This window comes from Falco peregrinus, chromosome 1, assembly GCF_023634155.1.
Source record: "Falco peregrinus isolate bFalPer1 chromosome 1, bFalPer1.pri, whole genome shotgun sequence".
Classification (NCBI taxonomy): Eukaryota; Metazoa; Chordata; class Aves; order Falconiformes; family Falconidae; genus Falco; species Falco peregrinus.
The window spans coordinates 85,984,557-85,996,749 of record NC_073721.1 but is presented as its reverse complement, the minus strand read 5'-3'; the positions used below and the strand labels follow the sequence as shown (position 1 = coordinate 85,996,749).

The following is a 12,193-nucleotide window of genomic DNA, read 5'->3' as shown; positions in this document are numbered from 1 at the left end:
AGCACAGGCAATGCTGTAATGAGCAAGATGCTGCCAACTGTTACTTCATCTGCCTTGAGAGTTTGGGAGTAAAGAAACAGAGAAAGGAAAGTGCAGCCAAAGGCACTTAAATATCATTAGAGTTATGTAAATCAGGCAAGTTAAAAAGACAGAACTGAAGTGTTATTTCCCTCTTGGGGAGTTCTGGGGATAACTGGAAAGGGGAGGGATGTCTTGAACAAAGATGAATTAACAATTTTTCTAAAATGTGAGATTTTGTGGGTAGACAGGAAATAAACTCATATTGATGTCTTATTTTTCATGGTTGATAAATATAGATACATGTTGCAGCACAAACAAACAATCAAGCTACAACAAGGTCTTTTACCATCTCATACCATCATACTCTTCATACAGTCCCTCTGCTGCCTTCTTCACATCTCACCTCATCCAGGGCATGTGTTCTCTCTCTTCTTGCTTCTTCCTCTCTCTCTGCTTCTTCCTCAGCTGCTCTCTCTTCATTGGCTCTCAACTACTTAACATAACCAGCCACACCTGCACCTTATCCACATCAGCCAACCCACCAGCCCACAGCTGTATATTATCAGTGTTAGTTAACCCAGCTTCATTCCTCTACAGATACAGAATATAATCCTTTAAGAATAATATTTTTCAAAAGGTTCATACCTGGCTTTAACAGTTTAACTGTGATGAGTATATTGATTCATGAAAAAAAACTAACCCATTTATGTGATTTTTATTATTATTTTTTTTACTCTCCCAAAGTGATTAAAGCAGTTTATTCTTAACTGCACGTTTTTAGGTTGTATGTAAGTAATTCAGAGCTCGGAGTAGCTAGTAAAAACAGGGCTATTGAAGACCACAACAGGTCATCTACTTCCCCAAGTCTTCTCATCCATGGGCAGGACCCATTACACCTGTGACTTTTCCCTACAAATAAGTGCTATCAATGGTGATGTTCAGCCGGGGTACAGAAGACCGGTGCAAAGCAGCCTGTCCTGCACACCTCTGCTGTAACGGGGTGTGTGTGGGGGGGGTGTGACTGATGGGAGTGACTGCTTCTGCCCAGTGCTTGCCCTTTGAGGAGTTTTGCTCAGGTCAGGATGAGGTGACTGTATTTATAATTGTATGTCTCGAAATGCCGCAGAGCTTTGTGTCAACATTCAAAATTAGGAGGAGTTGAGTTGTGGTAGTCTATGAAACAGTAATCAGAAAAGCATGGCAGATTACTAAATATTTGTCTGGTCCACGTGGCAAAGGACTGGCAGCAGCACATTATGAAACTCTTGATCAGGTTGATGTTACAGATTCTAGCTCATGCCTCTTCCTATTCATTATATTGGAGAACAAAAATCTTATCTGAATTAAGGTGTTAAGGATTGAGAGATTAACGTGGAGATAAAACTTTCTATGTGTAACCAACCTTCTATAGCGATGCCACCTGCAAAGAGAGAGACATACTGTAATGACGGCTCTCTGCAGCGTGCAGAGAAGTAACAGATGAAGAGGCAGGAGCTGACCTAAGTGCTGAGGAGCACTGAGCCGGGGCAGTGCCAGTTTTTATGGGGAAAAAGAGCATGCGTAAAGGGGTCAACAGCTAATGGAACATGGGCAAAGCCTGGGCCCAGCACATGGAAGCATTTTTGCCTGAAACTGCTAGTACATCTGCACTGCAAAATACTGTGCCACAGAGAGAACCAAGAAAGCTGACTGTGGCTGCAAGCAGTTCTGCATGGGATTGCTTTACTTCTTAGGAGCATTTAAAGCCTGCCCTATGCACCTAAACCAGCTAACATAAAGCTTCACCTTGCAGGCTCCCATCTGTTGTGGACATACCCTGATTCACAAAGTGTAGAGGTTGAGGCTGATGAAGGTTATGACAGCTGATAAATCTGAGCATTTGTTACAAGTAGTGGCTTTAGCATAATTTATGGCCGAGGCCCTGGCTTTTCACATCAAAGCAAATTGAGGGATTCAGAAGCTATTCATAATAGTAAAAAAAAAAAGTATCTGATATTAAATGAGGTTATCTTAACAATGTATCATGGTACTAAAAATGTGCAATTTTTTTAGCCATCTTGAACAGGTGTTAGATTTCAAATGTTTGAGAAGTGATGTGCTACAATAACTAGTCCAGGGGTTTTCAGTGAACCACAGTATACTCAGCTCTAGATGTGCAGTTACAGATTGATGACTGGGTGGAGATTTCTGGATTTTTTTTAATGGTTCAAGCAGCAAATGAGAGTGTAGGCGCTGCAGTTCCTGAGACAGGACTTTTTTTTGGAGACAGTTTTTGGGGTGGATTTTAGCAGCTAGCTCACCTGAGCAGTGAATGCCATCTCTAGTGCAGTCCTTGTGAATGTGCAAAACCAGGAGTTTGGACAGACAAACAGCAGCATTGTTGTTTTGGAAGTACAATTTTCTTCTCCAGTGCTGCCCACTGGACCTGGTCAAAGTGGGATTTCTCAGCTTTTTTGCAAGAAGAGAATAATCAAATCCTGAATTTAAGACTTAAATCCCTAGGAATGAATATCCCTAGAATTTAGTAAATGAACTACATATGAAGAAAAACACCTAAATGTTGAGAATTTTAATGACCAATGAAAGGATTTGAAAGGATTTTTTTGCTTTGTGTGGATATTGTGTACACACCACAGTGTCCTTGAGAACCTTCTGCTCTGGGGACAGAAGTAGTGCGACAGAGGTGTTGTACATTGTGCATCAGGGTTAGCCTGTCTGCTTTGCCCACTGATTCTGAGGGGACACTGGATGAAAGCTCATATTTAAACTCTGGGTCTTTCCAACACAACTGGTTGTTCTAGCTTTTTCATGAAGTTGCATGAGTTTCTCAGAGCTGTTAGACTAACCAGTAAGATGAAATTCATGTTAAGGAGCAATGCATGACACTGCTTAGAGGAGGCAGAAGATACCGTGTTTCGAGAATGACAGAAAAACTGTCTTGAAAGAAAACCTGCTGTGCTTCAACCTTACAGTAAGATGCTGCTTGGATAATATTGCAACAAGGCTGTACTTTTCAAAAGTATCTAAAAGATGTCTTTAAGTGTGAGCAATAGGAAACTGCACAGGTACCTGCTAATTGGGCCACTCTACTTGAGAGGCTTTTGACATGAGTCATAGGTGAAACCAAGTCATACATTCGTAACACTGTTTTATTCATAAATCTTAGCAGAGAGATGCAGAAGTGAATTATGCTTTTAGACATGCAGGAGAAAAGATGAGCAATGGGGTGCACTTTTTAGAAACCTGAGAGTTGTGCTGAGAAGATGGAAAATGATTCCCAGCTCAGCAGAGCCTCACCTGCAGAGCTGCAGTCCGCAGAGGTCAGCTGTCCAAGGGAGACCACAGCCTTCCCCTCAGACAGGCAAGTGGGTAACCTTAGCGAGTCTGGACTCAGGCAAGTTGGGCTATAAGAGCAGCTGCTGCTCACACAAACAAAGTATGATACAAGGCAAGGATTTCCACCTGATGGTGAGTTCAGGACTCGGGCGAGGCTTGTAGGTCCTGATGCACAGTGGAAGAGAAATTGTGTGGTCTAAACCAGCAGCAGCTGCTGTATTACAGGCTTAGTGATTTCTCACACCTGTGACAGGCAGCTGTTTGGGATTTGGTGGGGTATGTAATGCTCTCCAGCACCACTGTGGTGCCTGCTGAGTTCCTGCAAGTGTTGTAAATGGAGATTTTCTGCTCTGAATAGGCAATGGGACTCTTTCAAAACCAAGGAGGTGATCATGTATGCTGCTCTACCTTGGTGCTGTCCGGAGGTGCAGGGGAAGAGGCAGCTGGCTGGTTTTGGTCCTGCCTTGAAGTGGTGTCTTACACAGTTCTCCGGGTGAGCAACCTGGGAGCTGCTCATGCTAGTGCTCTCTGTGGTGCAAAAAAACCTGGCTTACCCACAGGGCAGCAACAAATGCCTGGCTGAGGTGTGCAACAACCCAGTTGCCACAGATAATCAACTGCCTCTCCACCGAGTTTGTGTAAAACGTGCTCCAGTACATTTTTGTAGCTTATTTGCAGAGATGTAAATGTTTATCCAGAGTGTAAAATCACGGTGAATCTGAATGTACATCTCAATCTCAGTTATTCTGTAGCTTCGTCCAGAAAAGGAGCAAGTCAGTCACTGTGCAGAGGTGCTGCATACCATCCCTTGAACACACTGGCCTTGTCTAATATTCACCTGAACTGAAACTGTGACTTAACTGCCTGCAGGTGTGGGGACTTTCTCCTTGAAAACAATGTAAACCTATGGAGATTTGATTCATAAAATATGTCTTGACTCTGTTTCACAGCTTTTATTGAAGTAGCTAACACTTAATGAGGCCTCAGAAACATTTGTATGATTTTTTACTTGAGGACCTAAACCAAGTCCTGACTATGTGATTCCAGTTTGATTCTGTTGCGGTCAGCTTATTAAGTTCTTTTCCTGGGAATAACCATCAGTTCCTTGTTTTTTCTGTTTTGTTTGTCTTTACAGTGCTCTGTGAGAACATTGACCTCATGCACTGCTTTCCTTGGCAAGTGATGTCTTCAGCTCAAGTTGGAATGTGCAATTTGTATAAGGAAAGTAAAAATCATCTCACACCCTATTGAGAAATATTTGTTAGAAAATAGAGCAGTATAATACAGAGGGAGGCTGCAGAAGAAAACACATTTCTCACAAAAAAAGGTCATTAAAAGCAAAAGCAATATATACTTAAATTGCAAGAAAATACCCTCTAGAGGGCCGGGAAAGACAAATGCACAAACACTCTCAGATCAATATCAGGAAAAGCAAAAAAACCCAAGCAAATAACATAGCACGTCTCTTGCAGACACAGGGAGAACACAGATCTAAGGGGCACGATGTGGCTGGGGTGGGGGGCAAGGAGGGTTATATTCAGCCCTCAGGTGCAAAGAATAAAGCTTCCTCCTCTCCCGACAGGTGACCAGCTTTCCATAACCCAATGAGAACCTGTCTGCTCTAGCCCTGTCTAATAGTGACTTCATATTACCTACACCTGCTTCTCATGCTTAGCTGATTTGCATTTCTCTGCCTCTTTCAGTTTGAAAGCTGGATAATCCTGAGCTCTGTTAGCATGCTGAGGTCAAGTGCTGAAAAGACTACTAATCTGTTTCAACTTGGTCATGTAGCAAGTGGGCAGTATTTGAGGTATGGTCTTTCTTTACTATTTTTATGTTTTGCAGATAGCTACTGTGTGTATCAGTATATTCTTTTAATCAAAATTCCCTTTCTCTTGATCCTGTGAGTGCCTTGAGGTCCTCTTGTCTCCTGGGACAGGCAATTGTATGGTGACATTACTGAAGTGTAAGGATCACTGTCTCTGAATTTTTGACTCTCTTCTAGAAGCTAAGAATTTGCTAATGTGTTGTGGCTGGTTTTGCACATCTTCTGTGATGCTTAATCCTGTTTTAAATGACTATCTTGCCGCTGCTCTGTATTAGAGGGCACATGGCCATTGAATTTCTCTTCTGGTAGACCTAGTGTGTCAGTCCTGGTGAATGGGTGTTTCCTGTGTCAAGTTGTATTGTTCTGGCCTTGCATTCGTCGATTTGTCTTCAAAGACAACCATTTCTAGCCTGGTCAAGGGGAAGTTCATTTTTTGGATGAAAAAGGTATATGTAAGAAATTGTGAGGAAACCAGAAATCCTGGCCCAGCTGGAAGTTGAATATTGCCTTCAGCGGGGCCTGAAAATGAACCTGAGACTTGCAGCCTAATTACTCCAAAAGGCAAAGCTTAGGGCTTCAAGTTCATTATCTCTTTGCTGTTCTTCTTTATTCCTCCTCCTGCCTCCTTTCTTCAAATTATTTCCTTAATATAGCAGTTCTGCCTGTATTTTTCTTCTTATTATACCTAACCCTAATTTTAGGCATAGGCAGAATGGAAGGTGGCTGCCTACTTGGCTTTATGCTCACATTAGACTTGGTGAAAGTGGCAGTGGCTGCTGCTGAGAGAGGCGTTGGTGTCGGTAGGGTGATAGCAACAGTTGACCGAGGGGAAAAAAGGTAACAGAAAAAAAGCTTTTCTCAAATGTTTAATGCTGCTTTTCATCCCAGTTTTTTCCTACCTGCTGTGATAGCAAAAGTAACCTGTCCCTGTCTTCTCCTCCTCCAGTGGTACTTAATATTGCTAAAAATACTTAAGTCAGTTCTACTTACAGGCTGTTCTGCAGTAACAGTCAAGGCTAGTTTTACTGGAATTAAAGAAAGGCCCTTCCTCTTTTGACTTGAATGCTTGTTGGATCTGGGTTACAGCTTGTTAGAGACCTGTGTCTTGATTTAGACTCCCATCAAATAAGTTAATGCTAGTGGGAGTCCTCTCTGCAGGATTCTTCAGTGTCTAAAGACATTTTTGGTGGTTCCATGTCCTAGTAGCTTAATGCGTCTCAATTGTTTTACTGTTTGGTTTTCTTTCTTAGCTTAAAGCATTTTCCCCATTTGCCCCTATTAAGTGGTCTTTGAAGCCTACTTTTTGTTTAGATATTTAAAAAGCTGAAATGTTAATAAAAATGTTGCTGCTTGCCTTACTTTTATTAAATTCTAGGCTGTTCATATAAACTAAGGTTGCTCATGCCAAACCTGTAGGCTAATCGCTTCTGGGCCGTGCTCCAGGCTTGTCTATCTTGTGCGCTGTTATTCCTCTGGCCTTGTTGAACACGTTTTGCCTTTGGTTATACTCATTTCAGTTGGTGCAATAGTAAAAGGAATGAGTTGCTCTGAAGATGGTTGGCAAAGATTACCCAGATGTTTTTTTAAAGATTTATCAAGGGACAATAGGAAATGCATTTGTCTCCTGGTAAATTTATGAGGCCACAGCACCAGGTGGTTGCATTATATGAAGACTGTTCCTTGAACAGTCTGCTGTCTTCTGGGTAGTTTTATAAGTGATTTTTTTCTTCAAAGCTTCTGTGTGTTTGTGAACTGAAAAGTTCTGTAACAACATTTATGCAAGTTTGTTTTTTTCTCACAGCAAGTTGAATCAACTTCAGCTGTGCACTTACCAGCAACACAACACTTCACACGCAGAGTGCCCGCTGGGCAAAATTAGCTTCCAAAAGCAGTTGTGTTAGAAGTGGGAATATATTTTATCCAGAAGAACCTCAAGTATAAGAAAAACCCAAATGGCTCGCAGGTGGCGTAACAAATCACTGGCATAACCAGGACTTTTAATTTGTTGACACCCTTTTTCAAAGTTACGAGCCTGCCCACTGGCAGCTCGCTCTAGTTGATGTGACACCCTGAAAATCAGCCTAGGCTAAGGTTCTTAGCTTATAAATGCATCTCAGACACTAGGCTTATACAAATATGCATATGCTTCATTCAAAGTTGGTGTCAAGTTAGCTGCAGTCACCCTGTGCTGGTTCCCTAAGGATTTATTCTGTTTCTTACGTTACTTGTGCAGTCCATGTTGTTACAACTGCTTAGCTACCACTGCCCAAATGAGTTAGTTTAAACCTGCATTGAGCTGCATTGTAGACAGCCTAAACATCTCTCAGCGGAAGAATGCTTACTCATGATTTTAAAAATGCAGTTTACTGGGGTAACGATCTGGCTGTGGGATGAGGAGGCTGTCTATCTGTGGTCCTGCTGTTGAGAGTGCTGGCCCCTGGGTTTATCAGTCCTTGTGATTTGTGTAGTTATAAAAAAAGCCCTGCTTACTAGTGTTTGCATTAGAGATGTCATCTTCATCTGTGTGTATAAATGTGTTGCTGTTTCTATTATTTCCACAAACTGTCGATTGTTCATCTGTCCTTTTCAGTGATCACACCCACTGAACTCCAGTGTGCAATAAATTACCTTCTGAACAAACTGGGTTCATTTGCCAAATGTTGCAGGGAAGCAGCCTGGCAGAAATTTATACTTAGCTGATAAGAAATGTCAGAGCTGAGTATTTATGTGTTAATTGCTGTAGCAACAATATGCTTACATCCATAATCTTGCCTACAGGATCACCACAGAATTACTTCAATTAAAGGCAGAAAAGATTGGTGTAGACAGATCATGTTAAACCATTCCCACAGTCTATTGCAGGATTCCCCTGTCTTTCCCGTAATGGCTTCTCAGGGCTTTTCCAACCTACTGTTAAAGGAATCAAGAGATGGAAGATTTCACTGTGTCCCTTGGGAGATATTTCTACTCTTGGAATGTGGGGGTTTTTTTCTAATGTTCATATTGCATTCTTGTTTACTTACTTTCATTCCTATTAATATTCTTCTATTATAAATTATAGCAATCATTGATGTGTAAAATCAGTGTAGAATCAGTGCCATATTTAAACAGTACAGTAAAATAAATGTAAACTTAACTGCGCTCTGTAGATTCTGATTCTTTTTAGGTTTTTTTTATAGTTGATATGCTATCAAATATAAACTACCATAGTGGGACCTAACATGAACCATTGTTACCATTAAAAGTGCACGGAGATTAAAAGACACTGACTTTTTTTTTTTTTTACTGGTGTTTGGATGCTTGAATATTTCAGACAAAAGCAAAGGCAGTGTAACAAAATGACTGTATTTCAGTATAAAGTTATGTATTGAAGAGAGGTGTGCCAAAGAGTAATATGGTTATTATTGCTATTAATGTGGCCATCCAGATATTTCTGCCTAAGTCAAGACTTGTGAAATGTCATATGGATAATCTAGCAATGCTCAAGAGCTCAAATTGGTCCTTCACTACCACCTTTATGGCTAAACAGAGCCACATGATCTGCAAAACCAGCAGTTCCTTTACCACATCCACAAAACATCCCAATGTTTCTGTGTATTTGTCCAGTAAATAGAACAAAATTGCTACTTTACATTTGTATCACTATTTATTGAGGGTTGAACTGAAGGAACCTGTGTGTATTTCTTCTGCATATGCTTTTCAGAGGTGTATATGTTACACATTGAAGTACAGCATTGTCAATTTGTGCAGTGGAATCACTGTCAATTCAGATCACCTTTCCAAACAGTCAGCTGTAAACTTAGTGGAAAAAATGAGTGCATGCAGTCTGAGCAGAGATAGGAATTATGCATCATCAAAGTGATGTGTGAACTGCTGTGACGTTATTAGATTTATTATTTTTTTTAAAGGCATGCACAGAATCTTTAGAATACTCTTTACCTTTCCCTTTATTCAGACCTAATTGTCTTCTCAAATGCTTTTCCTCATGTAGCTTTTGCATTCTGCTGGAATAAAGCAAATGCAAACCTGTGTGTTGCCACAGTTGGATTTGAAAAAGCTGTGCTTGGTTTTGCTCTTCCTTTAATGGGTGTTTGAGTTTCACTTAAAGTTTGTGCTTATTTTGATCTAGAAAGTATAAAGTGTGCATGGCTGCTGTGTGCCTGCTTACTGTGCTCTCTACTGGCTGGAGGTCTGTTTGATTATAACATTAACACTGGTGCTGTGTGTTGGTGTGGCATGTGAAGGCACAGACTCAGGTTGTGGAGCAGCCAGAGACACTTTATTGTACAGAGAAGCTCATATTTATATCTCTGAGCCTGGATACAAATTCCAGCTGTATGCACCACCAGGCTCAGGGCAGAAACCATTCATGCAGTTACATAGCTATATATCTCTACAAGCATGCAGACACCTTTTTGCTACTCAATATCCATGTTTATCTTTCTTTCTTTCCTTCACAATACCTAGCTGTTCTCTCATCTCCTGCCCGGTCAGACATTCTCCATCTTCTTCTCATATATATCTCTTCAGACATTCTCTGCCCTCCTCTCCTACATGTTGGAAAACCTTAGATTGCTGTGGTGGTTGGAGCCAGTGAAATACTTGGAACAAGAAGTCATGTAGGATCACCCTTAGGTGATGTCTAGAACAGGCTGCCCAGAGAGGTTGTGGAGTCTCCTTCCTGGAGATGTTCAAAACCTGCCAGGACACAACTCTGCAACCTGCTCTAGGAGAACCTGCTTTAGCAGGACTAGATGATCTCCAGAGGTCCCTTACAACCCCAGGCATTCTGTAATTTTGTGATGGTTACCCCTAAACTCAGTAGTTTACATTCATAGGCGCTTTTGAAATTGTGCAGTGCCTCCCTAGCTGTCAGCACCTCCTCTCTGTTGTGTTATAACCAGAGGGTATTACTGCCCTGTGTATGGTGACAGTCTGCATACCACAAGTTGGGAAAAGAGCACAGTGGCTGCTCTGGCCATTAAAAGCTATTGATTCTTGCTCTTAATGATTTGCAAATAACAATTCAAATACTTGATTAAAAACATGAATGTGCTGCTGTTTGGTGTTATTGCCTGTAATCCCCACCTCCGCCCAATTCCTACAGCGATAAAGGCTTGACCACTTGCATTTAAAGCTTGCTTTGTCTGGAGGGAGCAGTGCAATAGAGAACTAAATGTGTCATTCCCTGTTTAACTACTGTAGTGTGCGCTTCTAATAGGAAACTATGGACATTTCTAGTAGAGCCCATTTCTGACAACTGTGATGGTGTAGGTAGGAGTGCCTCTGTAAGGCTGCCTCTGGGGCAACAGCATGTCATGAGCTTGTTATTGCTGTGGATGTCAGTGCTTCTGTGCAGGTATTGCTGACAACTGGCTTCAGCATTTAACCCTCGGCCTATTTTCAGCTCTACCCAACTCCTGCTAGGGCTCTCCACTGTAGCTAACCCTTGATATCCTCCGTTCATGCACAACAACGCTCTCCTTGATCCTTCTTCCATTCTGTTTCTCTCCCTTGCTGCTTATCTTTGCGGGGCTTTGCAAAGAACCCTCCATAACTGAATGCTGGGTTAGATCACTTACTTATCAGAAAAAAACTGTAGTCCCAGCTCTTCCTTTTTGTGTGTGTCAGGGGTGTAAATACTGTTATTTTCATTTGAATCTGGTTTCTGATGCACATGTTTCATCTCTCTGTCTTAAGCAAACTGCCTTCACAAATATTGAGAAGTTTAGCCTTAATCCTTTCAGAAACGGTCCTCTTAAATCCTTCTGTGGAGAAGGAGAAGGAAGAGAAATCAAGAACTTTATGGGGACGGGGAGGAAATAACTGGATATAATCTTGCAAAATCCTATAAACAACTGGGCACTACCAAGACAATTCTCTGGGTATCATCTCGGTAAAGAACAGGCCATGAGAGAGGCCAAATTACCCTTCAAGCAAATAATCCTGGAACTGGGAAGCAGATGATTTTCTCTGTTTTCCACCAGAGTGAGAAATTTTCAAGTCAGTCAGAGAAGAACAGGAACTGTAAACTGGCTGCATGGTAACAGTACCTCAAATGTGCAGCAACAGCCTGGTTAAATAATACTGCTAAGGTTGCATGGCCAGAACTGTCAGAAATATTTCCAGAATGAAGTGTGGCTGTGCAACCTTAATTCACCTGTAAACATGTATCTTTCACAGTGTAATCCTTAATTGCATTTATCATAACATTGTTCCCCCTGTACGGTATTGCATCAGCCTGTGCACAGCAGCTATCTAATGTAGGGATGAATTAGGGGTATAGTAAAGGAGTGTTGCTGCAGCAGGCAAAGTGTGTATATATAGGGTCTGTATTGGGACCAGTACTGTTTAATATCTTCAACAGCAGCATAGATAGTGGGATCAAGTACACCCTCAGCAAGTTTGCAGATGACACCAAGCTGAGCGGTGCAGTTGACATGCTTGAGGGACAGGAGGCCATCCAGAGGGACCTGGACCAGCTCGAGAAGTGGGTCTGTGTGAGCCTCATGAGGTTCAACAAGGCCCAGTGCAAGGTCCTGCACCTGGGTCAGGGCATCCCCTGGTACCCATACAGGCTGGAGGATGAAGGGATTCTGAGAGCAGCCCTGCTGAGAAAGACCTGAGGGTACTGGTGGATGAAAAGCTGGATGTGAGCCGGCAACGTAGACTCACAGTCCAGAAAGCCAACTGTATCCTGGGCTGCATCCCAAGCAGCCTGCGCAGCTGGTCAGGGGAGGTGCTTCTGCCCCTCTGCTCTGGTGAGACCACACCTGCCAGACTGTGCTGTATTAAGGCACGGACTCGGGTTGTGGTGTAACCAGAGACACTTTATTGTGTAAAGAAGTTATATCTCTAAGCCTGGATACAAATTCCAGCTGTATGTTCCACCAGGTTCAGGGCGGAAGCTGTTCATGCAGTTGCATAGCTATATATGGTTATAAACGTGCAAACACCTTTTGGCCAGATAAACATTTTTTTTCTTTCTTACTTTCCTTCATAAGACCC

The 12,193-nt window shown here is 42.0% G+C and overlaps 1 long non-coding RNA gene across 2 annotated transcripts in view; it reads left to right on the top strand.

The window, feature by feature from the left end:
* Positions 1-4,525: 4,525 nt before the first annotated feature.
* The window catches only part of LOC114013426 (uncharacterized), a 56,205-nt gene continuing 48,537 nt past the window's right edge, over positions 4,526-12,193 (top strand). Inside the window, exon 1 of one of the 2 annotated variants that reach the window (XR_008745441.1) lies at positions 4,526-5,167. This is a non-coding gene — a long non-coding RNA (uncharacterized LOC114013426). The remainder of the gene's footprint in view (positions 5,168-12,193) is intronic. The other variant, XR_008745440.1, reaches the window with a different exon arrangement.